This window comes from Cimex lectularius, unplaced genomic scaffold, assembly GCF_000648675.2.
Source record: "Cimex lectularius strain Harlan isolate CLEC.00 unplaced genomic scaffold, Clec_2.1 scaffold42, whole genome shotgun sequence".
In the NCBI taxonomy this organism is placed as follows: domain Eukaryota; kingdom Metazoa; phylum Arthropoda; class Insecta; order Hemiptera; family Cimicidae; genus Cimex; species Cimex lectularius.
The window spans coordinates 3,569,964-3,596,636 of record NW_019392754.1 but is presented as its reverse complement, the minus strand read 5'-3'; the positions used below and the strand labels follow the sequence as shown (position 1 = coordinate 3,596,636).

At 33.7% G+C, this 26,673-nt stretch overlaps 1 protein-coding gene across 1 annotated transcript in view; it reads left to right on the top strand.

Annotated features, from left to right (window-relative positions):
- Positions 1–1,273: 1,273 nt before the first annotated feature.
- LOC106667948 (irregular chiasm C-roughest protein-like) overlaps positions 1,274–26,673 on the top strand; it is a 278,000-nt gene continuing 252,600 nt past the window's right edge. Inside the window, exon 1 of the mRNA XM_014396265.2 lies at positions 1,274–1,313. The gene's annotated coding sequence lies outside the window, so the exon portion shown is untranslated. The remainder of the gene's footprint in view (positions 1,314–26,673) is intronic.

Here is a 26,673-nt window from a genome sequence, read left to right as displayed (position 1 = left end):
TAAAATCAGGAATAGTGTTAAAATGTTGAGCTCATAAAAAAAATTACTAGTCAAGATTTATTTAAATATTATAAATTATATCGGAATACAACCAAATGTTCATAATATACGTAAATGGGACGTCATAGGATCACGTATGTGAGATAATGTAATAATGAGTATTTGTATATTAATTTATAATTAATGCTTTGTTAGCCCTGAAGAGAGGGACTGTGGAGCAGACCGAAATGCATAAGCAAAAACTATAAATAAAGCACATGGAGGATCTTGCTGAATGTATATTTTTTATGAGTTCAACGTTTTAACACCACTTCGGTTATAAAGAGAAAAGAAAAAGCGAAGAAAATGGACGAAGAACTTCTATCATAGGATGGGAGAACTTGGTATGACCGGTCACTTAACTTGTTCGCCATGTACCGTGGTTGAGATAGAAAGTGTTCAATGCTGTGTAGGTTTTTAATTTTTTTAATTTTATAAACTTTATTCAAAAATAACATATTACGAAGCAATTTCTCAGTTTAAGATTAATTTGATTAACAACGGATTAATTTAACGATTTTCAACTTTTTTGTTCAAAATCTAAGAAATCAGTTACAATTAGTACAAAGGACTATACAAAAGATAAAATCATTTTTTTGTTTATTACATAACTATTTTTTTTAAACATATTTCGTTTTGGCATGACAGAATGCTACAGAAGTTTATAAATTATATATCCTTTAACATAAAAATAACAATTCGTCTCAAAATTAGATCATCGTCAACGATTTTTAAGCCGTTATTAGCTAATATAAAATTATATTAACCTTAAGACAGATTGTCTTAATGAATGCAGTAATATTTTATATTTTTATTTTTAAAGGTTGATGTTTTTTAGAACCAAGCTGTTTTGCCATTTACCTGCTAATTTACGTTATTATTTGATAATACAGAATTTTTAAACTTTTTAAGAATTTTTCGAATGAATTTGACATTTATAAATTAAAGTAGTTTACCTATTAGAATAAAGTAGTTTTGGCAAGCCATTTATTCGAGCGGTGACTTGCAATCCCCAAGCTCCTCCTTAAGGAAGAGTGGTGAAAACGACAACCATTGATCATAAATCTCGCAGCTTTTACATTTACACAAAAATGTAAGGATATCACTTCATATCTTATATATATATTTTTGGTGAGGTATCACTACTCAAAAGCTCCAAATTTTTACTGTTAATATTATTTAATAACTAGAATATTATTTACGTAACGTTTAACACAATATTTTCTTTTTTCAGGAACGGTAACGCCACTCGTACGCTGAAAAATAATGATCAGGTAGGTTGTTCTAATTAACGTTTTAGATAAATAACACGATATATTTCGTTTATTTATATTGTGTATTAATAAATTCAGAGAAATTTCATTATAAATGCTTCAAAAAACTTAATCAGTTGAATATAGAGAGATTAATGAACAATTGTTTAACAAAATATAATCGTAATGGTTATTTTCGCACATACAATATAACAGTTACCAATAAAAACAGATCAACAAAGGTTGAATCTAATTAATTTCCCTATCACTAATTTTCCCACCAATAATACATTTATAAACGTTTTACCGCAACGTACATTTACTTATCGCTAAAATTATTTTTATCTGTTCAAAATGTGTGCAAAAACGCAAAGATGACAGTTTACAAAACTAATTTTTAGCTAAGGTTGATTTTATAATGGACCATTTTGTTTTACAGGCTAAACGCTTTTTGATAATCAACAAACCCCAATTCGTACTTGGTTTATATTAAAAGACGGTAGTAATATAATGAGCCCATTCCCAGCACGGTAAAATACAGGGTGAATTGCTACTCGTGCTACAAACTTCTCCAGTAGATTCTTCACCCTAAAATGAACAAAAAAGTTCATATTGTCCATGGTCCGATTCTCAACCATTTCAGAGTAATTTCGCTTTTTATCGATTTTGAAAGATATCACGTCCTGGCGTCGGAAAATCGTGATATCTTTTAATCTAAACATTTCTCTGAAAATCTAATAGCACCGTTGAAATTCCCGTTAATTTTTCAATAAGAAGATGACGGTGGCAAAATGTTTGGGCTAATTTTTTGTGTTTTATTTCAGCCAGAACTACAAAAAGAGTGGAAAATTGTGTAAATCGGAAAGTGTATAAAGTAATCCAGAGTTTCTAATTTTAGTCTCAGAAGGCAGCAAATTTGAGGAAAACTACCTGATTTAATAACGCTTCCAACGCACTCGTCATTTTCTTATTTAGTGGTTGTGAGACCAAGATGTTGATGACAAAAAGAGAAAAAATGGTGGTTCAAGGATTGCTAATGTTTGAGAGTGACTTGCTACTCGTGCTACAAACTTCACCAGTAGATTCTTGACCCTAAAATGAACAAAAAAGTTCATATTGACCATGGTCCGATTCTCAACCATTTCAGAGTAATTTCGCTTTTTATCGATTTTGAAAGATATCACGTCCTGGCGTCGGAAAATCGTGATATCTTTTAATCTAAACATTTCTCTTAAAATCTATAAGCACCGTTGAAATCCCCGTTAATTTTTCAATAAGAAGATGAAGGTGGCAAAACGTTTGGGTCTTTCTTCCTTGACCTTCTAGCTGTTTGTAAACTTCTTAAGCATTACATACTAAATGGGCATTAAATTAAATTAAAAAATTTCAATGGAATTATGATTTTGATTCTCTCTAAAAATTAACGGGGATTTCAACGGTGCTTATAGATTTTAAGAGAAATGTTTAGATTAAAAGATATCACGATTTTCCGACGCCAGGACGTGATATCTTTCAAAATCGATAAAAAGCGAAATTACTCTGAAATGGTTGAGAATCGGACCATGGACAATATGAACTTTTTTGTTCATTTTAGGGTGAAGAATCTACTGGAGAAGTTTGTAGCACGAGTAGCAATTCACCCTGTATATTCTGAAAGAAATTTATTAATTCATTTTGTCATTTGTGCAATATCTTCATAACTAAGCATATACTAATTTCTACTCACACGATAAAAGAAAACAAAAAATCCAAGGGAAAGATAAATCTAAATGTTTTTCCGTCATTTAATTCTCACCATCCTAATCGTAGTTATGAATTGTTTATATTGGTGTATTTATTGTTATTGACATTTATACAGTTAAACCTCCGATAAGGGACTTCTCTGTTTAGAGGACACATCCGACAGACAGTTACTAAGCATGCTTTTAACACCTCTACTTCGTGGACACTCTAAATAATTGGACAAGGATAATGTCGTTTTGTCCTAGTACAGAAAATTTTAAGTAATGGGCTGGCCAGATTAGTTTTTATAATTCTTTGAGAGTTAAAATGACCATTAATTATGTTGAAAATTATTGATTCATTAAATTGGAATCAAGTTTCCGTGAATTTTCTGTTCTCTACAAGCAACGTTTTTTTCCCGACATTGTTTTCATTTCACGATATCAGGGAAGTTTACGTTTTTTAATGTAACTATGGTTCCGACCCTCCAAAGTTAGGTTTTATATAAATAGTAAAGAAATGCTATTTCATAACTACAATAATCGGGAGACCTAGTGTACGAACATTTGTTTCTAAATGAAATCTTAGCAAAACGCCAGGAAGGGAAATTTAAAAAAATCGTGAAGTCATTAAAATTACAGTTAAATCTACACTTGACATGTAGTAGATAAAAAATGATGCTTCAACTCCCACCTGGATTTTCATTGATTCGGATTTCAAGGATAAATGGGGATCAACTAGTAAGTTTTCCAAGCATGTTGTAGTAAAGTATGTGTACTAAAATCCACGTATATATATATATATATCCAGGTATATTTATAGATTACTAGCGTAGTCTGATGCTGAGCAATTAATGCTTAAAAATCCGGACCACAAAGAAAAACAATTTTTCAGTAGAACCATAATTTTAAGCTATTCGATTGATATACTTACTCTATCATAACCATTTTTTTCACACGTAGTATATGAACATATACATAAACAAGACAATCTATCTATGACTTAAAAGAGACTTCTGACAAGATATCATATGACTTAAAATTTCTCTTTAGAAGGGATATCCCAAAAGAGGACGAAAGTGGTGGTAATATGACAATAACAGTGACCTTAGCAAGTCGTTTCACGGACTTTATCGTTGGCCAAGAATAATAGTTCTGAAAGAATTATTAAAATCATAGTCCAATAACGTTCTTCTTAGTTAACAGAAACTTTGAAAATCCTATTCACACCCCTACAAAATTGTTTTTTAAAGTGTTTTTATGTTAAAATTTTTGAAGTTTTTTCTTCGTATTTACTTTATCTCTTTGCTATTGAATGTTTCCTGATGTAAGTGTGCTGATTGATCAAAAATCGGAATGCAAAAATCATTATTTCAAAACAAACATTAGTTACAAAACAGACTTTGAATGAAAACATTTATGTCAAAGAGGATTGGGACGGATTGGTATGCTGTGTGCGGTATCTCTGTGAATACTTCAAGCATTTGAAGGGACATCGTACTAGAACTCGCTTTTGTAATAACTTGTTGAAGAGGGCGTGTAGATTGAGCTGTCACCCCCTTGTCTTTTTCCCTTCGCCTATGTTTCAGGACGGAGTTTTCAAAGCTCTGACCGGGGTACGAATACGGACATATGCAAACGGATAGCAGAAGTAGAGGATTTTTTTCTTCTTAACAATTTTATTATATTTTTGTAAGAAACGGAAACATTTGTGGAAAAAATATATATATTAATTTTGGAGGTAATGGTTCCTTAGTAAACAAAAAAATATACCAAACAAACCCAAAAAGTTTCTGTTGCCATAACAGGAACGTTCAGAAGAGGCGGATTGTGTGTTTAGTGCCTGCTGCCTTTTCCACCCACTTTAAAAAAAAACTTTCTTAACAAACTAAAGGGGTTCATTAGAGCATCTGATTAGGATGATTAACCTTCCAACACTTCATCAACTTTAAATTAGCGCAAATTTTACTTTACAACTAACGAAGAATTTAATAAATTAAAAAGTAAAACTTTCAAATTCTTACATTTGAAGAACACCAGTTGAAATAGTTTAGATCGACTTGTATTCCTTTAACATTTCACTCTCGTGTTATAACACAGCTTTTATAAACTTAAAAATAATATATAAATCCTTTAATATATAAAGGAGAGTTATTAATTATTGTATTGTGAAATTTATTATTATATGAAATTTGAAAATGGTATTATACAGGGTGTACTTTTTAGATGGCCGGGCTGAATTCTCTTGAAACAGTGACGCTATTTAAACAAAAGAAAAGAAAAAGTGTTTAATATTTTTTAGTCTAGTTTCAAATATTTACTTTTTTGGATAAAATTATACAGGGTACCCCAGGCCCAGTTCAACTTCAAAATTTCAAATATGGCTCCTTTCATCTTGTCACATATTTTTAAAATATTGGTTACGCTTAAAGCAATGGCGCAATCGGATTTTAAATTGGTCAAAATGAGTTATGGCAAAAAATTTGAAAAAACGGTCATTTGCTATTTATTAATCACATTTCATATTCGAACTTCCTGCCTTGCGTAAAGATGCAAGTATTTGCTCTTTTTAACCACTTTTCTCCGGTGCTCAGAGGGATAGAGCCATGGGAGATGGATTGACAAGTATTTTCCATTCTTAGCCGCAATTGCAACTAAGGCTGCTTGGTTATGATTGGCGTAGACACTCTTTTTTAAATGGCACCTCAGAAACTAGTCAAGTGGAGTTAAATCAGGTGACCGAGGATGCCAACAGATCCTTCCTATCCACCTATAATGGAAGTGACTATTCGAATAACGTCTCACCTGCAAAGAATTGCGTGCAATGGCATCCATCAAACTGGAGAATCATTCTTTGTCATTGTTGCAGAAGAACATCATCTAATAGTGTTGGTATAAGCTCCCTCAAATAATTGAGGAACTGGGCAACATTTAAATTATTTTCGTAAATTTATTTCCGAGAAGTCCACACCAAACATTGATACTGTGAACCACACAAGAGTAGAAATTCTCGAATTTTCCTCTGCCCACGTTCAAAAATTTCATCGGTTTAGTACGCCATTAGAGGTGTACTTGGATTCATAAGTCCGGAGGATGTATGAAAGAACGTTTTCTTCACCCTCCCAAATCGACATTTGTGCAAGGAACGTTAGACGCCTGTCATAATCAGGGTCCCGAAGTCAGTGGACAAGATGAGAGCGATACGGCTTAAAATTGTAAGTCAGGCATACATCTCTATTTTTTTTAAACCTAAAACCTTTCCAACATGTGAGAGGAATTCGGATTTTCGCGTGCATACAGTAAATATTCAGCTCTTCGTCGAAATTAAACTGCCGCTTTCTTGGTGATAGAACATAAACTAATCCCTATCTCCTCATATTGCGAGCAACACGAATAAACGTTTTGTGGTTTACTCTGGTAGTACTAGGGAAATTTCTAGGAGTACACCTCGCCTACACTACCCGAAATACCACCACTGCCAATAAAGCAACCCGCTGTTGATCATAAAAATGTGTTCTTCGGTTCACTATGAATGGAATACTGAATGTAACGAATAGGTACTAACGTAAAATTTAGTAAATATTTACCAGGAAGTAAGATTTGCTCTAATAACGCGAGTTTAACAAACAAGACAGAATGTAAACAATAAAAGCAATTAATGTTTACTTTAGTGAAGTATTTTTTCAAATTATTTGTCGTAACTTTGACATTTTGTGACCAAAATCAACTCCGATTACACCATTGTTATCAGCGTAAAAAATCCTTTAAAATGATGTGTCAGGATATGTAGGGTCATATTTGAAATTTTGAACTTGCCCTGGCCCTGACGTACCCTGCATAATTTTTCTCAAAAAAAATGAAGAAAAAAAATTAGAAACTAGACTAAAATATATTAAATACGTATTTTTTTGTTTTTTGATAGTGTCATTCAGCCGGGCCATGTAAAAAAGAACACCGTATATATCATCATTTAGATAAGAAAATTCTAATAGCATTCCTTCCATAGTGTATTCTATGGGTTCCCTTATTTCCTTTCCTTGCCAAAATTATCGTATAATATAGAAAAAATAGAATGAGAAACAAAATTAAAAATAGAAAAAGTTGACAGAGTTAGCGTGATTCAAACATGTTATGAAAAGCTCCCATCCTGATTAAAACAAACTAAAAACTTTTTTAATGAAATTAAACAAGTTGTATTGATCGATTTTACACACGACCATATGATATCCAATAATTCGGAAGGTGAAAGTAAATGATCAATGAAAAATTAAGAGGTTGTCAACGGCAAAGTACTTTTTCTGTTAAATGGTCTGTGATAGGAGAACTCCTTGGACGATAAATTCCCTTGCTGCTGGCTCAGGATGACATCAAGTAGGTTGCTAAAGCGTTTGCCATCACGGTGACAGCTTTCTCCACATAGCGTGGGTTTTTCATGATCACAACTAACATTTTTCAAAAGATTTCGTCTAACATTTCAAGATTTCGTGAGAAATGTTGCAAATTGTTGTAAGATTTTAAACGTTATTGACACAATTTTTCAACGCATTATGTTGATTGAACAATTACTGGTGGCTTTTGTTTTTAAAAATGACTTTAATGGACTGTGCGGACGGTTTTGTACTAATATTTTTTAAAGGGTGTAATTCGTCTTTTGCCCCCACTTCAACATCGTCAGATGCCAAGCGCTAGTGAAATCCCGTGTTCAAACTCATTAAAGTGAACCGCGTTTCCACCGTGAGCGCTAATGTTTATTGAAATTATTACCTGCACGGAAGTCTGTAAAAAAATTCTTGTATCTCCAGGTTTATAAATTCGGGTGAAATCGTCTTTTGCAAAACCTGAGAGACAAAAACAATTTCACTACATTTGTATCATGTACCATTAAGTTTTCTTACGGGATTCTAGGTGGTTTTTTGAAAATTAAAAATAACTGATATTAATATTATGTTTGAATTAAAATTAATTAAGGTTTTTAGTTGAGATAAAAAAGTCAATGGCACGAGTGGGATTCGAACCCACGATCTTCGAAGCTTGATACACCGCTGCTCTATCACTTTAGCTATCCTGACCTCGTGTGAGGTGGGGTTGAGATGGGAAGTTAGTGTCCGAGTGGATCGAGGTCACGATAGCTCAAGTGGTAGAGCAGCGGCGTATCTAGCCGAAGATCGTGGGTTCGAATCCCGCTCGTGCCATTGATTTTTTTATCTCAACTAAAAACCTTAATTGTAATATATTAATTGGTCAAGTGAATTAAAGTTAATTAGTGAATTTAATGATTTTGAATTAAAGTCGAAATGGGGGCACGTTGGTACACCGTACTTCACTTTTGGTATAGTAAAGAAAGTGCTGTAATACCGGATACGTTAACTACATTTTATATTATTATTACCATTAAAATTTCACGAGCTGTGCCGGGATTCGAACCCAGAACCGCTAGCTTGGCAAACACCTTAATTCAAACACCTTAACCACTTGGCCGACGTGCCTTCCTAGTTATGGTGACAGTCTTCCTGAAAAAACTGTTAATAGTAAAACTATGATTGTTAAAATTAAAAATATTATTAATAATACGAATGATTTAATAAAATTTTATTATTACCTATTGTCTTAATCTTATATATATACAATAGAATTATAATAGGTTCTAATTTTCTAATTCCAAATATATAATATAATATCGATGTAATCGTGTTTAGACAATTCGGAAGCTGGTCTTACTGGTCTTACATAGAGAATTATGTTTGAATCGTAAATCGTTTTTCATTCCCATCTGTTTCGTTTTGACATATGAACATTTTGATATGTGAAATTGTTTGAAATTAATGTAACAGTGAATGTCTTGAACAGACATTAACAACAACTGCGGCTGACCAGTATGATATTTACTTCATTAAATTAACATATATTTGTTTAAATGAATGTTTAAAAATTTGTAGGCAATGCATTTTAAAAATTTGCCCCAATGAGATAGATTTTAATAGACCGGAACCTTACTAATGATTATTTTATTTAGTTTAGGTCTAAAGGTCAAACGTTCGGTCGTTAATTGTTTTTTTAATCGTATTGATAATTTCTTTTGTATTAAAGTTTTCAATATGAATATAATTTATTTTTAATAATAATGTTTAATATTGACGAAAATTCTTTTATTTAATCTTGGCGTATGTAGTACAGAAGGAAGTAAACAAACTCGATTGCATTTAGTACCCAATTATTAATCGGCGGGTGTTTACAATAGAACATATTAACTACCGACGTCAGTTCACAACGTACGGTTCGGTTCATTCGTGATTAGGCAGAAGAACATCAGTGGAATGTAACGTTAATCGTTTGACGACAGACTGACTATGTTGTGCAGTAATATAAAGGGCTAATTGCAATTACGGTCGGGATAGAAATTCTGTCTTCTTGTCGGATAATTTCTTCAGTTGAAATCACTCCACAAACCGGTTATATAACTGAACATATATTTACTTCATATTCACCAATATGTTTCACTAATGTTTTTGCTTTTCAATAAATTTCTAATTATAAGTGTAGTTTTATCGATACTCTAATGTATGTTGTCCATACTTATCGGTTATTGAGTTATCAAAATTTTAATTAGTTATTAACATATGGTGTTTACCTTCCTAATTAATACGTCTGTCAATAATTGTTATTAGTATTTTGTTTTCAAATTATCACAATAAGATTAAAAAATGAAAGAAAAAATAATTTTCACAACGGAAGGTTCTGCTTTTTTATTCAAAAGTTATATATACTTTATTATATTTTTAGGTGAATTGTGCACCAAAATTGAAAACGTCATGATTTTCCCGATTACCAAATTAATAAAAGTAACAGAAATTTTTGTAGGCCTGTTATGTATTTTAGTTTTGCTTTATTTTTAAATTGATTGAATTAATATACTAAAAGAAATAAGAAAAAGTACGTTAGCCTGCTTTATGCACGGCACTTCGGTTATACTGTAACGCATGACCGATCGGTCTTGCAAGCGGCAGTAGTTCCTCTAACCGTCCTCCGACCTTCATATATTATTGTTGTTTAATTTTTATGCAAAGAACATTGAGATGAAAAATTTGTGTCACCACGAGCAGGACTCGAGCCCAAGACCTCCGGATTTTTTTTTTATAGTCGTCAAGTCGTGTCAACATTAGGCCGTGTTGTTCATAAATCAAAAATGTCGGAACCTCTCAAAGACCCCTCTTAGCAGCCTGTTAATCAGAGGCAAAAAGCAAATGTCTTAATTTTACAAAAGTAAAATCCGGCAATTTCCATTTCTTTGACAATAAATTTAAAAAATTATACTAATGTAAAAGTACAATACATATTAAATACTTGTTAACTTAAATAATTGACGTCAATAATACTTGTGATAAAATGATTTAATTCATTTATTAATCATATCCTTTTGTAATCCATTTTATAAATAAAAACCAAACAACACGTGCAGTATAAGCGTTAAGCAGGAACAGTCAACTAAGTTTTTCACATGTTGCAATTTTCTTTTTGTATTCAACTCAGCCAGGTTGTTAAACTACAACAATTTGACAATACTAAATTAATAGTAGTACACCGACAGGCAAAAAATTTCACTCATTTGATTTTTTTTTTAATTTTCTCGATAAAGAAAAATTCTGCCCTTAATTTGTTTCATTGTTTTTATCAATAAATATTTTCTCATGCTATGTTTTAAATTGGGAATATCAATTAGAGGTAAAAACACTTAATCCTTAATTGAAAACACGGATAAAGGGTTTTTCAATGTTTACTTTTTACAGAATTGAAAATGTTTATTCAGTCTCATTTGAATTCTGAAGTAATATACTGTTTAGTTTTCAACATTGTTTTCTTAATTTCAATTTTTAAACATAAAAATGCCACTTAGTGCTGAGGATGTTGCGCGTAGTGTGGCATCACTTGTTGATGATGGACGTTCCATCATGTATGTTCCTCGGTTCCCTACGATACTCCGCGAGACGCCTTTTGACGTATTGAAAAAACTGGATCCTTCCATAGAAGCACCGGTTCTGGACCCCCTAGGGTAACAGAACCACAGGATGACCATTTTTGACTTTGAGAATTTTGCGAAACCGGCACCTTACTTCTTTGAGGATATTGACGGACACTCGCTATGTGAACGAAATTTTGGAATATCATGCGTTCCCTATCCTCGATGAAATTATGTACAATCCTATTATAAGGCACGATAATGCCCGTCCCTTCAGCAGCAAAACATCAGAGTCTTAGACTGGCCAGCCCGTTCTCCAGACTTCGAACCCCATCGAACATTTAGGGGATAATCTCAACAGACGAATAAGAGCACGTCCATCACTTTTTGATGCATTCCACGATCTTGAAAGGTTTCTTCGTGAACAATGGACTAACCTCCAGCAAAGAGATTTCCAGACTGATAGAAAGTATGTCGAGGCGTCTTTGAGATGTAATTAAGGCAAGAGGAGGAAATAGGCTATATTTAAATGTTAAAAGAATCTAAAATAAAATTAAAACAAATTTTATCTGTCCGTCTTTTTTAAAATTATTTTTCATTTTCCGTTGTAATTTAATTTTTTTTATTACTTTTTTAGTCAAAAACGCAATTAATAAACGTTAAAAAACGTGAAACTTTGATTAATATATAAATATATATACAAATCAAGTTATATTACAAGTAGGCGGAATTTTTTGTCTCTAAGTGTATAGCAATTTCATTTTTCATATCACTGAATTTTTTTATACGTTATTAGGACAGTAGGGGATTGAATTTCCGAATAGTAAACTGAAGCAAACATAAAGTAATTTCTACCATACAGAAGAACATTGGGACCCCGACAGGGGTCAGAACCACTTATCCGCACATTTTTCAAATTAATTTAAAATAATATTCTCAAGGGTGTGCCGAAATTCGAACCCAGAATCATAGCGGGGCAAATACTGATCCCTGATTTTCCTACTGATCAATATTGGAAATATATGGGATGTATACTTTAACTTAATTCTTTGCTCTTTATAGTTATTTGTTTTAAATTTAGTTATTTTATTTTAAAAAATCGACGTGAACCATACGCACGTATCTCAATCACAATTAAAATAAACCACTCTAGTTTCACAAACACTCAACAAGAGCCGTAAGTAAATTCCGTGGTTTGTTCTTCATGTACGATTCATTTATTGCTAACAGATCATGACCTCAAAACAATGAAGATACTGGTTGCAAATTAGAAGACTCGAACTGAGAGTCTCAGATACAAATAAATCATGCTTCCTTATTTCTTAGTGGAACATTCATACGCCCTGTTAGCAATTTTTGTTACCTATGCGAGCAGAGTAAATTGCAATGTTGTCACTATGGCCCCGCGGCAAAATAACCTCATTCTACAAGATAGAAAAAGTTCTAAAAATTGAGATATAAGAGCCCGACGTATGGTAAATAAACGAAAGCACTGTATTGAATTTAAAAAGCCTGCCATTGTCAGCGTTATTTTTAGCATTTATAATGTATCAAATGTCAGCACAGACTCTGAGTTCATGGTTATTCTTTTAATTTTAGCAGATCCAATTCAATTTGGTACATTTCGTTCGAACATGGTACGACGTACTGTTGATAAAAACCGATATTTTTAAATTCAGGTGAAATATGAAAGTGATGGATTATTGACACTTTTGAATGTTTGTTATTTGGAAATTTGGTTGAAAAGAATATTATAATGTATATAATATAATATTATTTTTATTAATTTATATTATATATAATATAAAGAATTTTCGTATTTCTGCAGTGTGGTTTTATTTGTAAAACTAAATTCCATAATAAAGATGAATTTGAAAAGACAATTGTTCATCTTGTAATTTAAATCTATACGGATGTAAATATTCAATTCTAAAAAATACTTTAAAAATAATATAAACAGGACGAAAAAGGCTTTTATTTTCATCTGACATCGCCTTGCGACGGAAGAAATTTTATACCCACGTCGTTGTGGCGAAAGAATTCAGGCTACGTTTGTCGCTATAAAAGAGACATTCTAGTTAGAGATGTATTCCTCGAGAAAGATATATAACAAAAATCCTGAGGTATGATTTAGGTCGCCGCTATTTCCCGCCTGTGCATATCCTCCGGATATCCTCGCCGACGCCAAATCATTCCCGGCTTCGTTCCACACATCCGTCGGCCATATGTCAACACTGATAGATCCAACTCTTTTCACACATCCCGTATTCCTTTCGTGATACAGGGAGGGCATGCGTAACAGTAAAACCAACGGAATGCAAGGAACCCATTCATGCTTATCACCCGTCTAATATTGATATATATAAAGTGAATGTACGTATTTGTGTTAATGATTAAAACGAAAACTTTCACTTCAATGAAAATTTCACTCTGGGCGGATTCAAAGAATATGAATGGGCATATAAATAATGAGCATCGTAATTTTCATAAGAGATTGATTTCAGAAATTTGTGGCATCCATTTCACTTTTTTTTTTCATCTGTCAGCTGTCCTGTCGGGCCTTCGACTCCTGGTAGATACACGTTTCCCTTTGGAGGGGGGTCTTTCCCCGTCTTTCAAATTCCGATTTGGAGGCGCTAACAGTCCACAAACGAAAAACTATGCCCGCGATCTATTGTGTCATAAAAATGGCTGAATCGGTTATAGTTGCAAAACTACTGATACTATATAGTCACCAAAACCTCAAAATTGGTTTCGCTGATGTCAAGATAGGAAGACACAAACTTCACCATTGTATCTATCCTGTAGGCAGTGGTGGTAGGTAGGGAAATGTGCAGTGCCGGTGCAACCGGCATGTGGCGTGACCGACGACCGTTCCACAAAGCCAAACCATCAAAATTGAGAAAAGTGCTCCAAGTGAAAGTTTATTTAGTGTTCAAAGATAATGACGACAAAAACCGATTTTGTTTTTTTACATAAACGTATATAAATTACGTAAAATATTATTAAATATTGTTGTAGCGAACTCGGTCAGCTTAAATGAAATGTGATACGGAGTGGTGTTGTTTTTCCAATTGGATTTATTAACATTCTCAATTTTATAAAATGTGAGGTTACTAAGTTTCGTAATGTTCAGTTTTTCAAAGTTTTCTTATTAATTGAGATGATTTTGGCTGTATTATGAATTCTGTTTAATCATACAGGTCTTTTTGACGCTGCTGTTGTAGAATTGTTGTTGAAATTCCATTTTGGTGTTGTTTAAAACGACGAAATATTGGTCGGCCCACAAATATTGACAAGAAAATTCCAGATGAAAGAACAAAAAGAAGAAGAAGCATATGCTAGTAAATAATCACAACATCACGAACCACGTAATGAAGCAATTCCAGTAAGAATAAGAAAATTAAGACAATCTTTGCCCTATTGTGATCAAAATGAACAGCGTACCAATAGTCGATTACGCACGCCAATGAATCGATTAAATCAATTGGTAAAACTTGATGGTATTGCATTTCAGTATAATTCACATTTTGAAAGTAATTTACATCCGGTTGTGGTTGTTGAAGGTATGAATAAAGTTGCACACATTTAAATTTTAAATTATGATAATTTAATTTATATAAACCCCTCACATCTTGCAATTGCAATATGTATACGCAAAATATTGTTTAAAATAAAACTTTGTATTATCCCCCTGGGCAACGCCCGGGTTATAAGCTGTTTATACGAAAAAAAAACACACATACAAAACAGCAGATAATCTTATGGTGAGAGTGTGAATGGATTTTTTAGGAACTGATTGGGTTGTGGGATGAAATGACCTGTTTGCAGCTCCCCGAGCCCAACCACGGTGGGTGATTCTCGAGGCCTGCCGGTAATTTATTGTAAATTACAAACTGAAATTGTTGGTGGACTGTGAGAAGTGATAGATAGGCTCATTTCTGCACATGTGTGTGTTTATACACAAACATCTGCAGATTTGAGCTGTTATTTATAAACAATCAGATACTGTTATAGATCTAAATGAAGTAGTAAATTATCTTAGTTTTGTAAGTTTTGTGTTTATTGATTTTGTAAATTATTTTACTGTCCATTATTAATTATGATGATTTTGCTGTATTAATTAATTATGATTCTGACTTTTTGATTCTCTTTTGTAGAATTGCATTTTGCTATTTTTTAAAATGCCACAAAACGACAACTTATAGTTCGTAGAATAATGTTAATATTACTACATTTAATATTAATATGAAAATTCAAAGGAGAGGATGCTGCTAATACCACATATAACATTGATACCAACAGAAGTGCCTTTCCAGTTCAAATGATTGCTATTTCCAATTAAACTGACTGGTGCAGTAATGATAAACAAATCACAAGATGATGATGATGATGATGATGATGATATATCAAACATTCAGTTGTGTTCATTCAATTTATATATATGCTCCTATCGAGCAATAGCAGTATGCTTAAAATATTATGTTAAAGTTTCTGAGTAGTTTATTGAATATCTTTTCTTCGAGCGGGAAAAAAAAGAAAAATACAAGTTACGGAATTGAAATTCTTAGATGTGTGTCTGCTCTTGGTAAAAAGTGCACGCTACTTTGTGAACGCTGTCTCGCTTACTTAAGTCAGAGGAGAAATGCTAATTCGGAATAGCAGAAGAAAAGAATTTTGAGGAAAGTAATATTCTATTGAATGAAGAAACTTTCAGATCTTACAAAAGTATGCTGGGGCTGTATATATCTAAAGCACGTGTATACGAAACACAATAAAAACTCTTTAATAACAAAAAAAGTTTTTCTTATATCATTTGCGATATAATGATTTAATTATAGAAGTAAAAATATATATATATAATTTGTAACTCATTATATTAACTCACATTCACTGCTATACCAAAAACATTCTACATTTTAATGGAATAAAACTGTTATACTTATATCATTATTATTTTTTACAGACGTCGGAGTTAATTAATTCCATATCGATACAGCTATTTTTTCATATCATAGTTTTCGTCACTTTGCCTGTTTCAAACAAGTGACAAACCATTGAATAAAATAAAATACCCTTTGGGGCCTGTGCGGGACGTCCACCGCTCTAATTCCCACGCGCTAGCGTGTCTGTCTAACTGTATAATTGCCTGCAGTTGGTTCTAAACACGCGAGCCAGGCAAAACAGAGAAGCAGATAAGGCGTGTTCTGGCGTTACAGAGAACTAAGTTTTTCTTCAAACATCCCTTAAAAAGGCCTGAAAGACCTGTATGTTGATATGTTGTACGGATATAGATCGGGTTTGACCACAATTATGGAAGAAAATTGGTGTTTCTTTTATTTCACGTAGGACAAAATGTGTTTGTGTGTGGGTGTGTGTTTGTGTCACACAACAGTAACCCTGCCACTGGGTAATTTATGCGATCCGTTCTCACAAAGTAATTACAGATCATTTAGCAAAAATATTTTCATTCTATGCCACTAATAATCCAAAATAATTTTTACACAATAAAAATAAAACAAACAAAATAATCAAAACAAAATTTACCAAGAAACAAGAAAACAAGATAAACGATATTGTAATACTTCAGATTAAGTTAAATTCCACACGGTTAAAAAATTCCAAAAATTTCTTTAAATGTTTATTAACTAAAACTTCGAATGATGCTGGCATGCTTCTCCCTGACTAACGACTGCACTAATCGAATTTTCCCTTTTTGCATCGAAAGTGGTGCAATCGAGGATGATGAGTTCCCACGTGTGCTGTTTTTCATGATTAACAGCGATCGATTTTTTGGATCACTTTGCCAAGTGCGCAGCATTTTTCCCATCATCTATTACTGAGTATCTTCACAATTTATTGGCAATTCACCGCCAAGCGGGATTGGACGGTTGGGAAAAACTTTTTTATGTGCGATCCTTTCACCGTGTTGTGCCATATTTGCTCCCATCTTTGCAGTTCACGTTCGATTATTTGACTACAAGATTTAATTCTGGTTCCACTTTAGAGTCGCCTGCTGCTTGTTTTGCTTGACTGTCGGCCACCTTCCGGCCACCCCGGAAACCCAGCGTTCCGATTTGAACCTTGGTCCATTTGAGGTTGAATTTAACGCAGTTTACCTTTAGAAGTCTCCAAATTAGGTGCTTGATGTTCTCTACAGAAACCACGTGTTTTCGCCGATCCTTCACTTCTTTTAGTGCGATATGGCTATCAATTCAGATAGTTATTACTGTCTCCGTAATTGACAGTTTTAGCACCTAGTATAGAGCTTTCTGAATGGCGAATAACTCGACCTGGTTATTCGAGCACCAAGCCTGCCAGTTGATACTTTTCAGAACATTGGGTTCAGGGTGGCATTGCTCGCGAAAACCGCGAAAGCACATCCTACCCGATTCTGGATATGGACGCCCGCGCCATATCTATACATGTTGTAGGCAGCTCTTCTTGATTCCACATTTCGATGCTGCGGGAAGGATATGGTCATGTTTCCAGTGGATTTTTATTCCAGGAATTATGATATTCCACCTTGTTGTTGAGTTGGATATCTATTGGGACTATTCCTGAATTAATGCACGCTGCCTCGATGACAAGATAGTGATTACAGCTCCTTTGTTAATGGTTTGCGAGGCCTCGCTGTTCAGTTCCCAGTATACCTTGGCTGAGCGCAAATGTCATTTGAATAGCTTTCCTGGGAGCGTCGGTGGCCGCAACACTTTAGGCGTTGACACGGTGCTCATCACTGTAAGGTGAAGGTCCCAGGTTCGCATCCAGCGTCCCTGCATTCGAACCCGACATACTTTCAAATGGACTTTTTTTTCAAAAACACCGGCACCCTGAGGGTTTATATGACGTCTGCTGTTGCGAGGTTGCTTTCCTGCATACCATATCTGCGTGATTAGTCCATGAGAAGTGTCTACCAAGCCATAATTCCAGATATTTTCATTATCAACCTCCTTGATTCGGTTTCAGCGTAGGTACTCTTTTATCACCACACTTCTTGTACGTCTCGTGATATACAGCATCTGCGATTTAATGGGATTAATCTTATTCTCAAAGGACAATTTTTCCAGCATCATCATAATGTATGTGTGTGTGTTTGTGTTTGATATGTTTAACTCTACATTAACAGTGTTGGACAGAAGAAATGATCGATTAGCATCATGTCAAACCCCACACTCAACCTTCTTGCAAAACTGTAGGTTTTATTTGTGGAACGGATACCTTGCTTGTTTGATCGCGTCTGATTTTAGTTTATAAAAATAAGATCAACAAAAATTTAGAATTTATGTACATTTGATAGTATCGTTAAAGCAGTTATCCTACTTAGCGATTCAATCAATGTATTTCAGAAGCCAGAAAGAATGTATTTTAATCAACTTTTTGCTAAAAGGATTCCTCGTCAATAATAATGTCAATTTTCTCTGAAGAATTTGTAACTGAGGTATAGTTCTGCTTTTGAGCAATTAAGTTATCTTTTTAAAAATCTATTGTTTAAAGTTATATCCAAAGTGGTTTTATGGTATTAAATATAGCTAAGAAGCACGCGCACACTTAGCTAAGAAGGGCGGCGGGGGGCCCTTCAAAAATCACTGGCCCTTAATCATGTCCCATGGGAAAGGGACAAAGGTTCCTTTGAAAGGCAAGTTCGGTCCCCGTCCCCTTTCTGACTCTGCATTAACAATAACGTGACCTTAGACGCCTTCTCTTGAGCTGCGGGCTCGTTGTAAATAAATTATAGTTTACTTATTTACCGGCCCTCCTGAAATATTCCCTTTTAATCATCGGCCATTTTGTTTCTTTTTAAAGAATAGATGAACCATTCCAGTTTAGATGATTATTGACTTATTGAAATGTCTAGCTTTTTTTTATGTATCAACCTGCAATAGAATCAAACAACAAGTTTTACACTGAATTGAGAAAAAGTAGTTCGGAGAAGCAATTAGTAAAATCATTAGCTATTGTCTCATTAAAATAAAAACAACAATTACCCGATACAAGATAAGATAAAAGCATAGCATTATACATTCAGCATTTTCGTTCTGTTAATTAATTTTATATACAGCATTTTTCTTAAAGATTTACTTTTCAATGGTATAAAAATTGGCATATGATATTAATAATAAAACAATAAATTTTATTTCAATTAATTAATCTTTTTATGTAAGGTTTCGGTTCAAATGAAAAAGCTAGTGCCACGAGCGAGAGGATTAAAGATTAATTAATTGAACGAAGTAATTTGGTCAATAGAAATATAATGGAATAAACACTGTTTTTAAACAGTTGTTGATGTTTACTAAATTTTTTCCTTATGGCACTTTTCTTACCTTGTTTGTACACTCTTTTAAACCAATCTTCTTTATCAAAATTCTATTAACGTATATCTGTATTAAACTGTATTGTGAAGCAATTTGATTGCATCAAAACTGGGAGTTGAATTATGCAGACGAACATATCAGAGCATCTATTTCATTATAAGTTTTTGCTGAATACCCTCACCCTCGGTGGGTCGGAGATCGCTAAATCATACACGTCCAATAATAGCCTAAGGTTTTGCATAATTTTGCCAGTTCCCGCATTACATTATACAATTTTATTGTGTGCTATAAATCGCTATTGCAATTTGTTTTCAAGCCGGAATAGCACTACCGAAGAAATGTCGATATTCTCTTTCTAAAATATGTAATTTGAATGTTGATTTAGGGCAATAAAAACCCACTGGGAAAAATTGATATTTAAAAATTTGTGAAAACCGTCTTTCGCCCCCACAAAAAAATATAAAATGTAACAAGGGATTAGCACTTTTGATTAAAACTCAGCATATTTGAAAAAATTACCAGGCTAGCAGGTGTTTGCGTAAATGTTACTGAGGAAAACCGTCCAAACCCCTTCTTTCAGGCACTTGTCAGGATTGGGGTCGGCGGAGGCGAGCAGACTTGGAAAAGGGGCCGAATAGGTTGTCGGCCTGGGCCATTTACATTGCTAATACCAACGAGCCGGCCTCGACTAGCTCATTATCATAGCCCCCTCTGGTATTGTCCAGAATTTATGATGGAGATACCAATTTGTCCTTATTGCCTTTCAAACATTGCTATTGTAAAAGCTTTCAGCCCTACCGAGGCTTTCACTATCTCGGGCCAAGTAGGAAACAATATTAATTTGTCCCATTGGGATATGCATAACATGAATTTCTTGCAAAACAAAAACATGTTTAAAATTTCCCGTTTTTTAAATTGAAAACAAGCGCGGCCAGTTTTGATCAAACTCGAATAACAATTTTACCATAACTCCCCTTTTGTAAAATAAATATTTAAATATTATTAAAACAAGCCTGTTGTATAATGAACGAGTCCTGCCGTTAAATTTACCGCAGTTCGATCAATGATTACTATGGTCCAATGTTCTCACTAGATTTAGTGAATCTTAAACACATCTTTGGCAAAAGTACCGATATTACAAGTAGATAAATTTTCTAATCGGATTATCTGTATAGATATAACTATATCTTTAATTCCTTAAATTCACTAATTTCGTGGTCCGCTTGACGAATTAATATATTACAATTAATTAAGGTTTTTTAGTTGAAATAAAAAAGTCAGTGGCACGAGCGGGATTCGAACCCACGATCTTCGGCTAGATACGCCGCTGCTCTACCACTTGAGCTATCGTGACCTCGATCCACTCGGACACTAACTTCTCACCTCAACCCCACCTTTTGAATTAATTAATTGTAATATATTAATTGGTCAAGCGAACCACGAAATTAGTGAATTTAATGATTTAAAAAGAAGTTTACTTCACTAAAGCTCTCCGTGGCCATTTCATTAGTCGTCGAGAATCCAATTCGATTACACGACATTTGAAAAATGGCAAAAAGGAGGAAAATTCTGACTTTTTTATCTCAAATAAAAAAACCTTAATTAATTGTAATACATCTTTAATGATTAACTGATTGCAAAATCTTAGATTTAAAAAAGCATGCTTTCTCAAATAATTAACAACTTATCTACTTAAAAAAAGGCAGATGCAGATCCCACTAGATCATTTTCCTCGTCCAAATTACCAATATTTATATTTTCTTAAGTAAAATAATTAGTAAAAACAAAAAATCGTAAGTCACATAATTCTACGTTTAAAAAGGATTATGCTATATTCTGTCGATTTAAATAATGTATCTGTCCGTTAATACAGTACGTAGTTATATTTACAAAATCTGCCTTTACATTATACATTGTAGTCCTTATAACTTATAAAAAGACAAATGCAATGTTTATTTTTGCGTACATTGCAAAAAATGGGGGATTGAGTTTAAAAAAATGGTCACATGTAACAATATTTATAATTATTATTTGATCATTTGGATTTCTTGCTTAATTATAAATACATTTGTATATACAAGTGAATATTTAAACAGTCCCCATTTATTGATTATAGATTTATATAAGCTCAAATCTGCCCATGCATGTCACAGTGTTGAACGTATCACTTCTCGCAGTCCACCGGCAATTCCTCGTATTGTACGGCAATTTTGTAATTTACAATAAATTACCGTCAGATCTTGTGAATCACCCACCTCGTGGGTCAGACTTCGGGTCCATTAGCCGTCCTTCCACCGTTGTCGGGCTCCGGGTGCTATGAACAGCAACATTATTTCAGCCCCCAACACAATCCTAAATTGAAACCTATTCTGAAATACATTATTTCTTATTTACATACTATTCATCAAGAATGAAATGTTTGCTTAATATCGTGATTGAAGCCATTAATATTCAATACTCAAAATGTAATTAACTTTATTTCGCATGTGAACATTTTGTTACTTACTTTTCTAATTTGGTATTGACATAAATTGTGCTGGTAGATAAAGAGTCAGTTTTTTACCAATTTTACCAATTTCTCACCAACTTACCAGTTATATTTGTTTTATAAACACAGGGCAAGTCTTCCCTGATGGGATATGTATGGTCAGCCAGTGTTTGAATATTGCTGTTTGCATATTTGTAATGCTCGCCGGATAGTTCAATAACAGAATAATTTGATAGTGATTGCATTGATAGCGCTGTGTTCATGTCGGGACCTCATTATGTGTACAGTTGGCTATTAGCACATTATATTAGAATGTGTCCTGTTAGAATTGTACGACTGATTCCGTGTTTGACCAAAAAAATAAACTTTGTTTGTCATCTCATTTCAATAATGGCGTTGGACCAATTTTAAATTTTGGTTTCATCATTCATTATTATTTTGTCTTGTAATGTAATCGGTTTTATTTTTTACGGTAGGTTGTTCACATTTTTTCACCTCGCGTTTTTTCCGTTACTAGAATATTCGCGGAATGGTGATGAAGAAGAGAAGACAAGCGATTCTTCTCTTCTGAATGGGACGTGTTGGATTCTTTGTTGACTTTAATATTTAATCCTGCGACACACCGCTAAAGTGCCGTAATGCAATGTTACGAACGTCATCTTGTGGTACTAAAACTAAAACAAAAGTTATACACAAACTTACGGTGGCCAGCAGGGTTTTCGTAACCTCAACCTCATCCTATTATTCAAGCTAATAAATACATTCATAGAGGGTAGAACAATTCAAACCACATATATAATTAAATGGTAGGGGTTAATTTTGTCAGTGTCTCACCCACATGCTTTTTTTTTTTTTTTTTTTTTTTTTTTTTTAAATTAAGCAGTTGAAAACTAGTTGTAATGTTCAAAAATATAATTTATATGATTTTTTAAATTTTATGAAGCAATGATGTATTTGGTAAAACCAGTTCAACTGAAAGCTCATTTTTAGTTTATTTTTCCTCTTCGGCCACTAACATCTTCTCGTATGAAAATTCAAAGGTGGTTAGACTCGTTGAAAGCTTAAGGTCATTTCAATTGAAACTAATTTATTCAATTAGCCCTTGCCGGTCCCCCTTCGGAATAATAATTGCTCAGGCCCAATTTCTGGAATACCACTTAAATTTTCACTGGCTGCTGCAAAAGCATTATCTTCATTATGAAGAAAGAGGGAGAAGGGGAATACCGCAACAAAATAATTTAAAAATCCGTTTAAATCATTGTGCAATAAACCAATTAATGAGAAAGATGTAAATCATTCTCTCTCTCTCTCTATCTCTCTCTCTCTCTCTCTCTCTCTCTCTCTCTCTCTCTCTCTCTCTCTCTCTCTCTCTCTCTATCTCTCTCTCTCTCGCGCTCTCTCTCTCGCGCTCTCTCCCTCTCCCTCACTCCCTCTCATTCCCTCTCCCTCTCTCCCTCTCCACCTCTCCCTCTCTCTCCCTCGCCCTCTCTCCCTCTCCACCTCTCCCTCTCCATCTTTCTCTCTCCCTCTCTCTCTCCCTCCCCCCTCTTCTCTCTCTCTCTCTCTCTCCCTCCCCCCTCTCTCTCTCCCTCCCATACACACACACACACACACACACACACACAATTTAAACCTCTCATATTCAATTTAATCGAGTTGGATAAATTGCCATCGCTTAAAATTAGCGGTACAGCTTTTTGTTGTATTCGAATAAACATTTTTTAATTGAAGATATTCACCGCTGTAATTGAAAAAACTTCGTTACATTTAGTTCATTCGCTACTGTAAAAGTTACCATAATTTTGCATTTATTCGATCCAAAATATTAACTTATTATATACCAAAAAATTTGTATAAAAAAGTAAAAAATTCGTAAGTTTTTATAACACTTAAGACATGCAATTTATATCCTTAAGATACGCAGATGTAGTTAGTAAAGTAAATTAAATTAAAGTATTTCCTTTCGTTCAGGAGACCTTGACATCCAACTATATGTCACAAGCAAGAGGTCAAAAATTTAAAATACGTTTTATGTATTATTTTCAATTAAAATTTCACGTGCTGTGCCGCATTCGTACCTAAAACCGCTAACTTGGCTAATACGAGTCAAACGCTTTAACCACTCGGCCAGCGCCGTCCCAGATTTGATTTTTTTAAAGTATTTTTTCATATTACAATAATTAAATAACATTGCTTAGTAGTGTAGTACATATACTACTTATTGGTTTGTTCTTAATGTTTCATTTGTAACAAAATATTGATTGATGGAATGAGAAACCCTAGCTAACGGTTGCAAAAAACGAACAAACCAAAGTAATAAAAGCTGTTTAAAAAAAAAAAAAGTAAATTTAAGAGGGTTCAGGCCGCAATATTTCCAGTTAAAATGGGACTACGAGCGTTCTGCGTTAGAAAGGAAAGGCGTTGTGGGAGCAGGGATATCTCTCCAGTTGGAACAAGTGAGTTTATTTACTACCTGAGGGAGGGTAAGGGCCAATTAGCAAAGAGCCCTACGCATTAGATATTTTATATATTATACTCGGATATCTGAATTTTGGCCGAGCCTCAACTTATACAAGCGTATCTTGAAAAAATATGAAAAATGTATTTCACGCAGAGAAAACCTGAACGTTTAACATTGAGACAACGAGAACTTATATTTAGTTACAATTTATGGTGGTTTTTCTGTTTGTGAAAACAGACAAATGTTTTCGTTTGGTGTAAACTATTATTGAACCCTTATTTTTTCCGCTATTCCGTCTCATCTTTTCGGGTAATAATCACCAACTAAAAGCAAGTAATTGAAACATCATCTCGCCTTATTAATTATTTATTAGTTGTGTCAACTAGTGCTTTAATATAATGTATCGAAAAAGAAGAGAGAGATGACAAATCCGTGTCACTTGTGGGTTCGAACCCACGACTTCCGGATCAGTACTCAGTACCACTTGAGTTGTCATTACTTCAGTCCCCAAGTTTTCCTGAATAAGAATAATTATAATGTTAGCTGTTGAATAATTGATAACGTCATCGCGATATGATGCACGATGTTTGAACATTTGTAAAACTGTGTGGTGGTTAGTGACCGTTAGTCGATTATTATTTGGAAATCGTGAGATGCGATCTAGTGTGATGTAGGTTTCAGAAAAACATTTTCTTTATCGTGTCAACGTTTCGATCTTTATTGAGATCATCTTCAGGGCTTGGAATTTACAAACAGTGTTTACATTTAACAAATACATGTAGAATGTGGAAAAAAGTGAATTTATACAATGCAAAAAAATAAAATTTTTTATTCAATCGAAGTATTTCTACTCACTCAAAGTTTGTTTTCTACGTACTACTTTGATTGAATATAAAAAATATATTGTTTTGCATTATATTAATTCGCTTTTTTTCCACATCCTACGTGTATTTGTTAAATTTAAACAATGTTTGTCAATCCCAGGCCCTGAAGATGATCTCAATAAAGATCGAAACGTTGGCACGATAAAGAAAATGTTTTTCTGATACCTTACATCACACCAGACCGCATCTCACGATTTCCGAATAATGTGTAAAACTAGGGGAAATTTAAATAGCAGCCGGTTGACATGGGAGAATTGGTGTCTCAGGGACCTAGTCCCTCTCGTGACAACAATTTTCCATCTCGGCCTTCTCTACATTAAAATGTGGCCTGTTCAAGACTAGTGATATATTTTCAAACCGATTGGCAAAATAGCAAACAAATTTTGTAACTTTCTAATTTTGAGCAAATCAATATTTTATTCCGTACTACAAATAAATAAATTCTAGTTTCAAAAAGATTGACTGCTTTAAAAATCTATTCCCACTAGCATTAAAATCGTAATGAAGAAGAAGATTATACGTTATTTTCTAGATATTTTAATTGCAAAAAAATTTAAAAAAATATGTTTTTACTCCTCGTCAAATTGTTATGATGAATTAGACCAACTGAATATTTTCATTCATACCTTTTAAAATAAAAAATTAAAATGAGGAAGACTGGGATTACATTCAAATTAGAATTTTCTTGTATTCTTCTCTAAACCATAGACAATTTTCACACTCATATGTAGGTTTGTTAAATGTATATAATGTAGAATAAAATAAAACAAAAAATTAAGGAAATTTTAGTGTATTAACATTATTTCATTCATTTCAGACGGCTAACATAGCCAAGCTTCCGTAAGTGGGAAATACACGTGCCTCTGCTATCTCTCGAGTGGTTAGACAGTGGATTATTTTCGATTAAAGCTTAAAGCCGGCCGTCTTCTCTCGTCGAGACATCTCTTAACTTGACAAACCACTTCTGCTCCCTAACATCACATTCACTATATAACGCCGCTACCGGATTTGACAAGAAAAAAATTAAATTGTAAGCTCCAGGCTTTTTATTTTGTTTTATGTTGAAAGCTGGAAGCTAACGCGATGTGCTTATATGAAATACTTTATCAATATTGTTGTTATATCCGGCCAAGACAAAACGTTTCATGTGAACAAGCTACGAAAAAGCAGGCATTTAATTCTGATAAATCTTTAATTATGTGTCAGGGTTTTAAGGTCTTCTTATATGGTAGTTTAGTGAACAGAGACATAAAAATTACCCTCAGTTTAATTATCATTAATTTCAATTTTATTCCATTTATAGAAATAGATTGTGGTATGGAGAAGCGTGGAAATTTAAAATATTTAATGTTCTTAGAATCCGTGCGGGATGGCTCGAAAGGATTTCTACGGCTCCATAACAATAACCGTAAAGATTAACGGCCGAAACCGCACAATATGCCTTACCTTCCGGCATCGGAAAATCGATCGTATATCCTTTTGAATGACGTCACCTAACTAATCCGGTGAGTCAGTAAAGACACACGTGTTAAAAAAAAAAGTTCTCCCCAACCCCTTA